Below are 15,403 nucleotides of genomic sequence, written 5' to 3' on the forward strand. Positions count from 1 at the left end.
TGCTGAATGGCCCAACCATATGGAGGAGAGTTTGGCAGTTCCTCAAAAAACCAACTATATATTTGCCATATGATCCAGAAATTCCACTGCTGGGTATATAACCAGAAGAATTGAAAACAAGTACACAAGCAGATATATGCACACCAATGTTCATAGCAGCATTATTTGCTCTTGCCAAAAGTTGGAATCAACCAAAATGCCCATCAATAAATGAATGGATAAATAAAATGTGGTATAGATATACAATGGAATACTACTCAGTTATAAGAAGGAAAAAAGTACTAATATATGGGGCAACATGGATGGAATCTTGAGTACCTTATGTTGAGTGAAGCAAGCCAGGCATTAAATGATAAATACTACATGACCTCACTGATATGAATTAAGCAAATTAAGCCATCTTAGAGAGACAGAGTCTAGAAGATAGGGTTATAGGAAATAGAAAAGGAGAACAAGGTTGTGAGACAATGACCCCACAGGCAAAATCGATGATAAGGTGAAAGTGAATAGTTGTGCAGTGAAGGGATATGACAGGGGTATAGGGATAGTATTGGGTTGGGTAGTTCAAGCTTGACAGGGGGCTAGCATTTGGAGAATGGGTTGGATGGTCCATGGAACTGGAGGGAGGGTTGGGAAAGGAAGCAGGAGAACACACAGGATTGGAAGGTACATGGTTGAAACTACAATTTCAGAAAACTCTTTTGACAACATCACAAGGAAGGGTTATTGGTTTAGGGTGTTAGATGAGGGGGCATTCAGCACAGTGTGTTATATCAGTGGGTGGAGACCCATACAATGAGGAGGAAGGTATTGTACTGCCATCATGGGGAGACCCAATATGTTCTCAAACAGAAGGGAGGGTGTCTTTCAAAAGTAGAGGTGGCTCCTAATATGGGAGAAAAGATTTCACTGCACAACTCTTCACTTCCACCTTATCATAGTGTGTTTTCAAGTGCTCAGCATTGTTGCAAGTATCTGTGAACCTTGTCCTTCAAGCAGTGAAGCCTAGTCATTATTGATAGCCCAGAAGGGAGGAGGAGGGAGGAATAGAATAGATGGAAGAAGGGGTAATTAAGGGGCAATGAAAGTGTTCTACATGATCTTGTAATGATGGATGCTGGCCATACTAAATTTCACAAAAAAATTATAAAATTATATGGTCTCAAATGTAAATCATAATGAAAACTAATGACCATGATTAGTAACTATGTTTCAATATTTGTACATGAGTTGTAACAAATGTAGCATCCATATGTAAAAAGATCATTAATAGGGAAGGGGAGAAAGGGGGAAGGTGTTGGATATATGCGAGTCCTCTATATTCTGTGTGTCTTTAGTGTGACCTAAAATTTCTTTGAAAACATAATTTTTAAAAATGTAAGACACTGAGGAAGAAACAGAAGAAATTGTCACTTTACATACAGGATGACAGCTATTACAGTGATGAAAGACATAATGTCAAATATATTTAAAATTTTAAAAAATGTTTCCTCTTTCAATACCTCAGTTATTTTTAGTTTATTTTAGTTTTTCTAAATTATTATGTATTTTATTTCTTATGTTTAAACCTATCATTACTATCTCATTTTCCTATAAATAGAATTTGGCAATATATTTGGCTTCATTTCTGAAGAATGCTTGGATAACAGAGGGGTTCAACTATGGCAGGGGAGGAGCATTGGTTTTGGGAGTTGTTCCTGGGGGATGCATGGGAGGGAGTTCCCTTGGGCATGCATACAGGGTATATAGATAGTTTGGATATTTGTTCAGTATTGCCACAGTTGGTAGAGATTCATGCAACAACTGATGAAGCTCCATCCTGGGGAGCTCTGCTGCATTCTCCAGTTGAAAAGCAACAATGCCCCAAGTGCAGGGGCAATGACCAGTGAAGGAGGATGGTCCACTGATGGGCCCTTGATACTGACAACTATGCTTATGAACCTTTTGCACTTGAATTTTCAACTTAGCCTAGTGTTGCAGGGTGCTTAAGGGTTACCTTCTGAGAGCCTCCATGTTGCTCAAATGTGGCCACTTTCTAAGTCAAATTCAGCATATAAATGCATTACCTTCCCCCAGCATGGGACATGACTCCCAGGGATGAGCCTCCCTGGCACCAAAGGAGTACTACCAAGTACTGGCTGGTGATGCAACTGGATAAAGACCTTAAATAAAAGGGTGAAATGGTAAAGACAAATGAATTTATATGGCTAAGAGACTTCAAAATGAGTCAGGAGGTCATCAGAGGGGTCACATTTATGCACATCTCAGAAGGATATAGAGACAACCAAGGTAGATAGTACCCCAGGTATTGGTTCTCCTGAGGCCTATGGAGACTTGCAGGTCCCATGGTTAAGGCAGAGGACTCCAAAGTTTGGTGCCTTGCCAGTGGGCCCTCCTTTGGAGTTTGTGCTCCCAAATGTGATGGAGCTGAATTTGGCTGTGGCTTTTTTATACATGTCTCTTCTGTCCCTTTTATTGAACCTGTGTTTGGTGCTGGGGTTAGTGGGTGTATGTCCAGAAGACTTGAATTTCTGGGCTGTCCATGTGCCACCGGGGGCCTAGGCCTCAGAGGAGTTGCAGCACCCACTCTCCAGTTCATTGGACTCACCCATGACAGCTAACAATGAGGTGAGAATGGACAACCACCACACCAAGAAACTGAGCTATTCTACCACTGCAAGCAATAGAGTCCCATCTGTCAGCTATGTGGGATCAAAGCCCCTTCTCAATTAAGAGATGGAATGGGCATCACCATTTCAGAGTCCTTGGGATTAGGGAATAAAATATTGACTAGATTGGATTTACTGGTATTTTACTATAGAATTATTGTGATTCTAGCAATGGAAGAGATTTTATCATTCATATGGAGACTGTGGCCACTGGAGTTGCTGAAGGGTACAAGAGGTGTAATATGGGGGCATTTTTGGGACTTGGAGTTGTCCTGAATGATATTGCAGGGACAGATGCAGGACATTATATATCCTTATATCCTGCCATAACATACAGAATGGACTGGGAGAGAGTGTAAACTACAATGTAGCCTCTAATCATGCTGTGTAGCAGTGTTCCAAATGTAACAGTGCTACAGTTTCAGTGATGAAAATGTATTCATCAATTGCAATGAATGTACCACACTAATGAAAGAAGTTGTTGATGTAGGGAAAGTTGGGGGTATGGGGAGTGGGGCATGTGGGAATCCCCTATATTTTTTAATGTAACATTTTTTATGATCCATGCATCTTTTAAAAATAAATAAAAAATACATTAAAAAGAACAATCAATAACAAAAAAACTCCAAAAAACAAAAATCACAAATAAGTAAATAATTCCCAAACATAATATTTTTAAAAATAGTTTTGAAATTTAAGGTGGCAAACATTGTCTAAACTATTAAGCAAAATGCCTAAGAGGCTCTCTGACACTTCATCAAATATTCCTCAGTCTATTGTAATAGTCACATCAAAATTACAGAAGGGAACCCTGGCCATCTAAAGATATGTAATGAGTTAATCCAAATTTTTTGAGCTTCATCCTTTTACAGATATACTCATGATTTGAAGGTCTAGTTAAGCATGGTAGGTAACTATATTGTTCATGTGATATGTACAATTCATCACGTTTGACAACATCATACTTCTTTTTATGCTAAAACTAGTAGACAATGGTATAATGATAAATACATGTTTACATAATCTCAAAATATCTTCCCAAAATATATTAGCTGCAAAACAAAACCTTACTCATCTGATTAAAATTAATATGCATAATAGGGTAAACAGAAATCATGTATGTCCTGATACAATGGACTGAGAAGGACAGGCGTTACTTCCTGGTTTTTCTGGCAAAAAACAAACAAAAAACCATAATCTGAATATAATCCTGAGAAAATGTCACACACGCAGAGATTGAGAACCATCTTGTTTCAACACATGGCAACCAATTTTGGTGAGGAACCAACCTTGAGTTGGACTCTTTAGGGTCTTGTAACTATAAGCTTTTACCTAAATCAACACCCTTTACAAACGCCAATGGTTTTCTGGTACTTTGCATCAGCACTTCTTTGATTGAATAATACAGCAGTTAGCCCTTACATTTTGTGGTTGTTTATTGTTAAATATGCACTTGCCTGAAGGACATTATACAAAATAACTGATCTGTACTTTTCAAAGTAATGGAGAATAAGGAGACATGGCAACTAAATGCAACATGTGATCCTGGATTGGCTCCTGTACCAGAATATTTTTTCTTTTACCATAAATTACATTTCAGGAAAAACAAATGAAAAAGAGAGGGAGAATATGATAAAACAAATGGAATACAATAGTAACATTGAAGAATCTGGGTGAATGATATTTGGGAAAACTCCATTATTTTTGGAGCATTTCTATAAGTTTGAATGCATTTTAAAATTAAAATATTAAAATATACTAAAATATCTACATTGATTTCATACCATTTTTTAACGTTCTCTAACAGTCCTACTATCTGATAGTAATACTACTAGAATTCTATTTCTTCATTCTTTTAGACAACCATCAAATGTTCATCTATACCAGACATCATGGGGGATGTAAACATGATTACTATACCATTATCCATTCTCTCACCTACCCCTCAAGAGCTCTCATTCATCTTGTGGAAGACCATCCTTTGAACCAAGAGTTAAAATATAAGATGACTATTTTGTCAGAACCAAAGAAGAGAGGAAAATTTGAAACAATAATTATTATTTTATTAATTCAGAAAACTAATGTATTTTCTGGTTATGCTAAAGCACAACTATATTAAAATATGATTAAGCAAGGCACTGTGTATATACAATAGAAGGTAGTTACAGTTGTCAGTGACAGTAGCTTACTGGATGAAACAGAGACAGTATTGTTTTGTTGGTTTAGGACCGTGGTTTAACACACTTTGATTTAGGTTAAGCCTTTCCTCTTCAGTATAAGGCAAGTGCATATTTAACAATAAACAACCACAAAATGTAAGGGATAACTGCTGTGTTATTCAATCAAAGAAGTGCTGATGCAAAGTACCAGAAAACCATTGGCGTTTGTAAAGGGTGTTGATTTAGGTAAAAGCTTATAGTTACAAGACCCTAAAGACTACAACTCAAAGTTGGTTCCTCACCAAAGTTGGTGGCCATGTGTTGAAGCAAGATGGTTCTCAATCTCTGCATATGTTCAGCCTTCTTCTTTCTCAGCTATAGGCTGGCATAGGGCTTGTCTCTCTTCCCAGGGTCACAGGATCAAAGTTCTCTCCTCTTCCATGTCATGACAAAGTTCTCTCCTCTCGCATCTTATTAAGGCCTCAGTCTTCCCATGTATATTTTTCTGTGTCTTCTTGAGTCAGTACCTATTTATATCAGCTCACCAAGTTGGTGGGGACTTGATCTGAGTTATACCCTACTGATGTCATTGAATCAAATTCCTAATCTTAACATAATTTAATCAAAGACATCTCAGCTGAATCTAATACACTCAAAGGGTATCATGCCTTTTCAAACAGTGTTTACAAACATAATCTGTCCTTTTGAAATTCATAAATAATCTGAAATTTCCACATCCCACCTTCTGAATTCCAAAAAGACATTACAATATTCAAAAAACATTAAATCTTTTCAGTTAGCAATGCTAAAAACAAAATCACCTCAGTTATTCATAGAAATATAGTTTGTCTTGGGGCAAAGTCCCCTCTGGTATACACCAGTGAAACTTACAAAACAATTTATCTGCTTCCAATATACTAAGGGACAGACATAGGACAAATATTTGCATTACCATAAGGAGAATTTGGGATGAAACATGAGTCACTGGTCCCCAAAAGTTCTGAAAATCTGTGGGACCTACTCCATTAGATTTCAAAGTCTGAGTATCATTCTCAAGATGATGGCTTATTCTCCTTGGGGCATCATGGGTGCCTACCCTTTCCACAGGCTTTTCCAATGGCCATTTTCTGGGTTCCACCCTCATCAAGCATCTGCAGGGTAATGAAGCTCCCGTCCTCACCCTCCAAGAACATTGAGGTAATGGTCACACTTTACCCAACCTCTGGGGTAGAGTTTCAATCCCTTAGTGCAGTGAAGTGGCAGCAACATTCTCTCTAATCTCTGGCATACAGGCCCAATCTCCTCAGACCTGTGAAGTGGTCTCCATGGGACTAGCTATGGTGGGATCTTTCCTGATGATCTTTTAGAAACTTAGGGCTGTGTAAGTTATAAAGCAGTCATTTGCTGGACATCGGTTGTGCCTGAGCCTGTTACCATAATGCAACATATAGCAACTTGCTCCACAGAAATATAGAGAGAGGGAGAAGTGTGTGTGTAGGGGAGATAGTTGCATCACAACTTCCCACAGATATGATAACATCTAAAACCTTGGAAAAAGCAGGAGTTCTTTTTTACTTTCATCATTCTTCCTAGGCATAATTAATGCTCTTCTGTACATTATACTCATCCATAATTTAACAGGTCTCTGTAACACTGAAAACTTTGTTCAGAGTAGATAAAGAACAATTCAAGGTCCAAGAGGGGATTTTAAAAAACCTTAATGTTTTATTTTACTTTGTTCAATTCCATTTCATTTTTCAAATTATTTTAATATTTAGTCTGGTCCAGTAAGTTTTGCTATCTTCTTACATATTGGAAATGTTGGGTATACTCAGCTTAGGCTATATGTTTGCATTAGTTTTAGCTATTTTCCTCCCATGGACTTCATATATAGAGACATTTTTTCCATCAAAACTTATGTATTTTTAATAATTATTTATCCATCTTTATTGTCAAAGAGGGCTACATAGCTACTGCACTAACAACGGTCCATGAAGAGAAAGAACTTACATATTTCATGACAATGGATTTATGTATCTCTAGAGCAACCCAAGTAACAATTTACTTAATCTGTAAAAGTTTTTTGAAGATAAGTATTTAATTCCTGTTATGTTTTAAGATCTTGAAAACAGTTTATTAACCAATTTATCTTCAAGAGTTTCAGAGACTGTCAACCTGAAAAATGTCATTAAATGGCAGGACCAAGTATGTTCAAGCTTATGTAAAGTCTACATTAATTCTGTAGTCTTTAATTTTAGGTAGAAAGTTTCAAGCATGCTGTTTGTGAATAAAATGAACACTCAATTGCTGGATCTCATGTATAATAAATATCTAAAATTTAAATTTTCAGGTTGTTCTAGATAGATATACATTATATGTGTTAGTCAGCCAAAGGGGTGCTGATGCAAAATACCAGAAATTGATTGGTTTTTATGAAGGGTATTTATTTGGGGTAGGAGCTTACAGATACCAGGCCATAAAGCATAAGTTACTTCCCTCACCAAAGTCTATTTGGAACAAGATGGTTGCCGACATCTGCAAGGGTTCAGGCTTCCTGTGTTCCTACGTTCCTGAGGCTTGATTTACTCTGGCTTCAAGATTCCTCCCTTCCTGGGGCTGACTTCTCTTTCCTCTGCTTGCTGACTTCCCAGGGTTCCAGTTTAAGTCTCCAGCATCAAACTCCAAAATCAAAACTCCAACATTAAAAGCCCCCAACTCTATTCTTCACCATGCCTTTTGTCTGTGATGTACCCCACCCTTAAGGGATGGGGACTCAATGCCCTAATCATAACCCAATCATGCCCAGGTATAGATCAGATTAAAGGCATAATCCAATAGTTCTTTTTGGAATTCATCAATTATATCAAACTGCTACATTATGTAAATGTGTTTTATTAAAATTCTTATAATAAAATTACATATTTTGATGGTCCATTTTATATGAGAAATGATAATTGCTGATTGATTATATGGAAGGAATGAAATCTAATGAACTTGGAAATGTGAACTAAGCTTAAAAGTATGACCATGAATTTCCAGTAGTCACCCACTCTCACTCACATCTACATAAACATAGATATTATAAAAATCATGCATTACCAGACAACCAGAAAGATGGTGGTGGAGTAAGGAACTCTTAGAGTCAGCTCCTGCTACAGGGCAGTTAGTAAGCACCAAGAGCTATCTGGAGCTAGCTGAAGCACCTGTTTTGCTTCATGCATTAGTCAGGGTTCTCTAGGGAAACAGAATCAACAAGAGCTATCTGTGGATAATAGGAGATTTTATCAGTCTATCATGTGACTATGGGGATGCACAAGTCCAGGTTCTGCAGATAGGCTGCAACCAGGTGTTCCAATGAAAGTCCAGTGAAGGTCCTTGATGAATTCAGGGAGACTTTGGATGTCCAAAGATGAGCTGGGAAATTCTCACTCAAAGCTGGAATCACTTCCCCTTTTAAGGCATTCAGCTAATTGGATAAAAAGTCACTCATTGCTGATGGCAATCTCCCTAATTGATGTAATTGTAATCAGCTATCTATGATTTACCACTGCAGTAAAGTCAGTGGTGACTAAAGCTCATAAACACCCTTGTATTACAATTAACCCAGTGCTTGCGTGACCAAACACCTGGCACATTTACCTGGCCAAGTTGACACATTAGTCTAACCTTCACAGCCCACCCCTTGTCAACTCAGCAAACATGCACATTATCTTAAACCATACTTATTCTATCAGTAAAAATAATAACAGACATGTATATACATATATGCATATGCATATGTATATATTGTTAGGCAGAATATTCAACTTCCCTGTATACAACCAGAAATGCATTAATTCCCTACAGAATATGGTGCAAGTTCTTGTGTAATATTCACTCATAAACTTGACATCCTCAAATATTATGACATGAAACTGATACAACTTGTTATATTATAAAGGAAAAGGTTGGGAAGAAGACAAATAAATTCATTTTGTGTACATGTACAATCATAATCATAATGAAACAAGGAAGAAATCTTCATGATCATTACAGTCCTCATTTCTGTAACTGGTCATATGGTCAAAGTTCATATTTATCACTGTCTTCTTCCACTACCCATTCCATGTTTCGTTAACCTCAGTAAGCACTTCAGCTGGCTGTGGTTCTTCGCCTGGTGGTAGGGTGACCTAGCTTTCATTCCTGAAGATTCTGGGCCATTGTTAATCCTGCTTTGGTTGTGTTGTTGCAATTTTCCATTGACTTTAATTGAAGTCAATGGCAGTACTAGGCATGGCAGTACTAGAAAATGACCTAGAGGATCTCCTGTATTCTAGGCAAAATCTTCTTTACCCCTATTATGTAGATACAGTCCTATTTCCTCTTGGTAGTTAGGATCAAACACCCCAGCCAGTAAATAATCCCTTTCTTTTGTGTTGATTCAGAGGTAAGAAGAGCCCAAAGTGGCCAGGTGGCAGTCTGAACTTCCAGTTCAATGGAATCATGGTTGTGTTGCCTGGTGGCAGCACTCCTTCTTTTGGGACTAAAATCTGTAGACCAGCAGAGTTTGAGGTTGCAGGGACAGGAAGCAAAAATTTCTGAGGGGTAATAGTGGTGCCATTACCATGTCCACCCCATGATTCCTAGAACCATTGATCCAGGTTATGGGAGAAACAGCACCATAGAGTGGATGCTGATTTAGAGCATACACAACCTCCTGAAGAACACTGCCCCAGCCCTGCAAGGTATTGCCACCTAGTTGGCACTATAATTGAGTCTTCAAAAGATCATTCTACCATTCTATCAATCCAGATGCTTCAAGGTGATGGGGAACAGGGTAAGACCAGTGAATTCCATGGGCATGTGCCCATTCCCACAACTCATTTGCTATGAAATGGGTTCCTTGACCAGAAGCAATCCTGTGTGGAATGCTATGGTGGTATATAAGACATTTAGTAAGTCCATGGATGGTAGTTTTGGAAGGAGCATTGAATGCAGGAAATGCTTTTGCAATTACCAAAATGCTGGGACAGTTTTATAAATGGGTAGGGGATTTTTTTGGAGGAATTATATGATGCTTGGAAGAAAAGACCTACAGTGCTTTGAAGAGACCATTGATAGCAATATGGATGCTAAAGAGACCTTTTATGATTTCTTAGAAGTAAATGATGAAACTATTATTGGAAACTGGAGGAAAGGCGATCTATGTTTTAAAGTTGCAGAGAACTTATCAAGATTAAGCCCTGGTGTTTTATGGAAGGCAGAATTTAAAAATGATGAGCCTGGGCATTTTCCTGAAGAAATTTCCAAAATAAACCTAGAGAATGTGGCTAGGTTTCTGCTTGCAGCTTATAGCAAAATGCTAGATGAGAGAGATATGCTGAGGACTAAACTGATGAACACAGAGAAAACAGAAACTGATTGTGGAAATTCCAAGCTTCTGGAAATCAAGTCCCCAGAAGAAGGTGCTCCATTTGTGGAATTAAGTCAACTTGGAACTTGTAAATCAGAACTGAAGAGGCAGTTATGTAGGAAAGATGTGTGGAAATCTTACTATCTGATGGCTTAAACCCCTGCTTCTTGCATGGTAAACCAACAGACTTTTAGAGAGAGCTGTATAAACAAAACCACTGTCAGCCTGGAATAAAAGGGGCATAAGGAGAGATTGAAAGGGAAAGGACTTCAAGAGGAAAACCATGGAAGCTGATATCTGGAATTAAGACAACTTTGGGCTAAGAAAGGAACCCCACCCATGTGTGCAGAGAGGTTGAGTTTGCCCCAGCAGTTTAAGAGGGTGGCAGATAAGTTGTTTTGCAAAGTTTCAGAGGTCTATAGCAGAAGGGATTTTGCCCCAAGACAAACTGTATTTCTTTAAATTGATTGTGATGTGATTTAGTACTTGCATTGTTACTGATTTGAGGTTTGTTTTAGTATTTTAATGTGTTGTTGGAATTCAGAGGATGAAGTATACCAGTTTGATATAGTTATGAATTCCAAAAATAGATATTGGATTATGTTTGTAAAATGGTCTGTACCTGGGCATGATTAAATTATGATTAGGGCTTCGATTGGGCCACATAAGTAGGATGCTTTTGTTTGTTTGTTTTTAATTTTCATGGCTTAATTCAAAACTCCTTTGTTGACTTCCAAATCTGGATGTCCAGGCCTGATAGCTCAGCATATTTCTAACTCCATATTTCTATTTGCTTTTTTTTTAATGATTTATTTTATTTATTTCTCTCCCCTTTCCCCCACCCTGTTGTCTGCTCTCTGTGTCCATTCGCTGTGTGTTCTTCTGCATCCATTTGCATGTCAGGTGGCACCGGGAAACAGCATATCTTTTTGTTGCATCATCTTGCTGCATCAGCTCTCTGGGTGTGCAATGCTTTTTTCAAGTGGGGTGGCTCTCTTTATGGTGTGCACTCCTTGCACATGGGGCACCCCTATGTGGGGGCACCCCTGTGTGGCATGGTACTCCTTGTGCACAGCAGCACTGTGCATGGGCCAGCTTATCACACTGGTCAGGAGGCCCTGGGTATCAAACCCTGGACCCTCCATATGGTAGGCAGACACCCTATCAGTTGAGCCATGTCTGCTTCCCACATCAGTAGGATATTGAGTTCTGCCACATGGTGGGTGAGGACTCACAGATAAAAGGCATAGCAAATGACAGAGTTAAAGCTTTTTGAGACTGGAATTTTGATGCAGGAGTTTTGATTTGGAGTTTGATGAAGGAGTCTTGAGCTGGAGCTCCAAAAATTAAGCACACAGAGGAAAGAGAAGCAAACCTTGGGAAGAGAGAACCTGAGCCAGGAGAAAATGCAGAGGAATAGATATCGCTCCTTAAACATGGCAGAAACCCCTGGGAGAGAAACAGAGCCATTCACCTGATAGTCTATAGCTGACCTTGTGTAAAGAGGCAAGGTCTTGAGAGCCTCAGAGACTACTGCTGACCTTATGGAGAAAACAGAGGACCTGAGCCTAAAGAGAAAAGCAAGACTTGGGAAGGGAGGGACCCAGGAAGCCTGAACCCTGGCAGACAACTACAATCATCTTACTCCAAAACATGGAAATAGACTTTGGGAAGTAAATTTTGCTTTATGCCTGATATCTGTAAGCTCCTACCCCAAATAAATACCCTTTGTAAAAGTCAACAAGTTTCTGGTATTTTGCATCAGCACTCCTTTGGCTGGCTAATATAGTCCAGGAGACCAGAAGAGCATCGTGCAACATCCTTGAAAGAAGGATGTTGCCCATCTGCAGAGAAGATTAATAAATAGAGTGTTCCATGCTGCAGAGACTAGTGCTCATCCTCCACTGGAGGCACAAACCAAGTTGGGAGCTGTTCTGAAGCTGATATTAAAAGTGCCACTTCCCAAAAATGGGTAGAAAGAGACAGTTGGGCAACAACTTCAGATACTGATGAGTAAATTCAGTGGGCTAAAGTATAATCCTAAGAACAGTTAAAGTTTGAAACTGTCCAAGTCAGAAAGAGGCTTGTAGCTGCCATCTTAACTCCACTCCTGGCACAAAGGGAAGCAGGGTGGACTGAAAATCACAGTGCTGGTAGGAACTGGCTTCTTTCAACCCAGGCCAGATTGCAGCTCTAGCACAAGCCCCAGTCACCTCTGGCAGGGAAGAACCTGGGGGTACCTGTACCAGACTCTCTGCCAAATTCCAGCCAAGCCACAGAGACCACTGGTTATCCTACTTTGGCAGTGAAAGCTCCCTCAGGAGCTATTCTGTGACTGGAAGTGGAAGAACCATTTCCCAAAAACAGGGGAGAAAGAGATGATTGGCTACCAATTTCAGCTACTGATTAGTAAATTCAGCTGGCTAAAGTATAATCCTAAGAACAGCTAAAGTTTCAACCTGTCCAAGTCAGAAAAAGGTTGGCAGCCACCATTTTTACTCTGCCCCCAGCATGAAGGGAAGTCAGGCTGACTGAAAATCACAGTTATGGTAAGGACCAGTTTCTTTCACCCAGATCAGTCTGCAGCCCTAGACTAGGCTTCAGGCCTGCCTCTGGCAGGAAGGAGGCTCTCAGGTCCTGCCCCAGCCTATCAAGATAACTGCAGGTACATTTGGCTGCACAGACCGAATAATTAAAATTCTACTGGGGCAACTGTGGTCATCTTGGACCAGCACTACATAGGTTGCTTCCCACACCTGCAGCTCCATCTCTGCCCCAGGCAGGGGAGAAAGGGTTGTGAAGCTTCATTAGTCTATCTGGGCAACTACAGTCTAGGCCTGCATGACTTGGATTATCCCACACAGCTGTGATTCTGTACCTATGCCTGGCAAAGAAGAAAGTTGGAAGAAGCTTCATCAGTCCGTGGGGCAATGAGGGCAGGTTGAGCCTCCATAGCTTATACCACCAACTACATCCTTGGCTCCTACTGCACAACCAGCAAGGGAGAAAGGGCAGGAAGCCCTAAACTAAAGAGGAAATCTACACCCAGAATAAATATTCTAGTAAGCCAGGTGCCAAGACACCAACAAAAAAATTATAATCTACACCAAGAAACAGGAAGCTATGGCCCAGTTAAGGGAACAAGACAAGCCTCCAAATGACAAAAAGGAGTTGAGACAACTAATCATAGATGTTCAAACAAATGTCCTTAATAAATTCAATGAGATGTCTAAAGAGATTAAGGATATTAAGAAGACACTGGATGAGCACAAGGAAGAATTTGAAATCATACATGGAAAAATAGCAGATCATATGGAAATTAAAGGTGCAATAAATTAAATTTTAAAAACTTTGAGATCATATAAAGCAGATTTGAAGAGGCAGAAGAAAGGATTTGTGAGCTTGAAGAAATGGACTCTGAAAGTGAACATAGAAAAGAACAGATGAAGAAAAGAATGAAAAAAATTGAACAAGGTTTCAGGGAACTAAATGGCAGTAAAAGACATGTAAACATACATGTCATGGGTATCCAAGAAGGAGAAGAGACCGGAAAAGGGCAGAAGGAATACTGGAAGAAATAATGGTATAAAATTTCCCAATCCTATTGAAGGACATAGATATCTATGTCCAAGAAACACAAGGTACTCCCATCCTAAAAGATCCAAATAGACTAACTCCAAGACATATTAATCAGAATGTCAAATACCAAAGAAAAAGATAATTCTGAAAACAGCAAGAGAAAAGCAATGCATAACATATAAGGGATACACAGTAAGATTAAATGCATATTTCTCACCAGAAACCATGGAGGCAAGAAGACAGTGGTGTGATATATTTAAGATACTGCAAGAAAAAAATCTCCAGGCAAGAATCTTATATTTGGCAAGATTGTCTTTCAAAAATGAGGGTGAGTCTGGAATATTAAGAGATAAACAGAAACTGAGAGAATTTCTAAGCAAGAGACCAGATTTTCAGGAAATACTAAAGGGTGTGCTAAAGTCTGAAAAGAAAAGGCAGGAGATTGAGGCCTGGAAGAGAATCTAGAAATGAAGATTATATCAATAAAAGTAACTAAAAGTTTCAAAAGAGTGGTGAAAATAAAATATGACAGATAAAACTCAAATAGTCAGGAATAAACTTAACCAACCATGAAAAGCACTTGTATTCAGAAAACTGTGAGTCAATGTTAAAAGAAATCAAAAAAGGTCTAAATAACTGGAAGAATATTCCATACTCACAGACTGGAAGACTAAATATCATTAAGATGTCAATTCTACTCAAATTGATATACAGATTCAATGCAATCCTGATTAAAAAATCCACCAGCATTTTTTTTTAATTGAAAGCACAATTACCAAATTTATTTGGAAAGGTAAGGGATCCTGAATAGCCAGAAACATCTCAAAAAGGAAAAGTGAACTCTCATCTCCAGATTTTAAATCATTTTGCCTAGATATAGTGGTAAAAACCGCTGGTACAGGCATAAAGACAGACACATAGACCAATGGAGCCAAACTGATGGTTCAGAAAAGGACCCTCACATATATGGTCAAGTGATTTTTTACTAGCTGGTCAAATCCATGCAGCTCAAGCAGAACAATTCATTCAACAAATGGGGCTGAATGAACTGATTATCCATGAAAGAAAGAAAAGAAAGAAAGAAAGAAAGAAAGAAAGAAAGAAAGAAAGAAAGAAAGAAAGAAAGAAAGAAAGAAAGAAAGAAAGAAAGAAAGAAAGAAAGAAAGAGGGTCTTTGTCTCACACCTTATCCAAAAATCAACTCAAAAATGGATCAAAAACCTAAATATAAAAGCAAGAACCATAATATTTCTAAAAGAAATTGTAGGAAAATATCTTCAAGACCTGGTGGAAAGTGGTGGATTCTTAAAGGAGATAAGAGGAGGACTGAAATGGAATACTGAGGTTTAATGTATGTAGAAGTTTTAATTAGCTTTACTGTAAAAGTGTGGAAATGTACAGAATGGATGGTATCACATAGTAACAGCTAGTTTAAAAATGGGCATGTGGCTAAAAATGGTAGTCTTGGTATATGAATGGGAATTGACATAATGCTAGAGAATTACCTAGGAACTGAAAAGCACAGTAAACCAAGAGGTGGATGAGAATTGTGGTTGATGGTACAGATGCAAGAGTGTCCTTTGTTAGCTACAGCAAATATACATC

Source organism: Dasypus novemcinctus, chromosome 3, assembly GCF_030445035.2.
Source record: "Dasypus novemcinctus isolate mDasNov1 chromosome 3, mDasNov1.1.hap2, whole genome shotgun sequence".
NCBI classification, from domain to species: domain Eukaryota; kingdom Metazoa; phylum Chordata; class Mammalia; order Cingulata; family Dasypodidae; genus Dasypus; species Dasypus novemcinctus.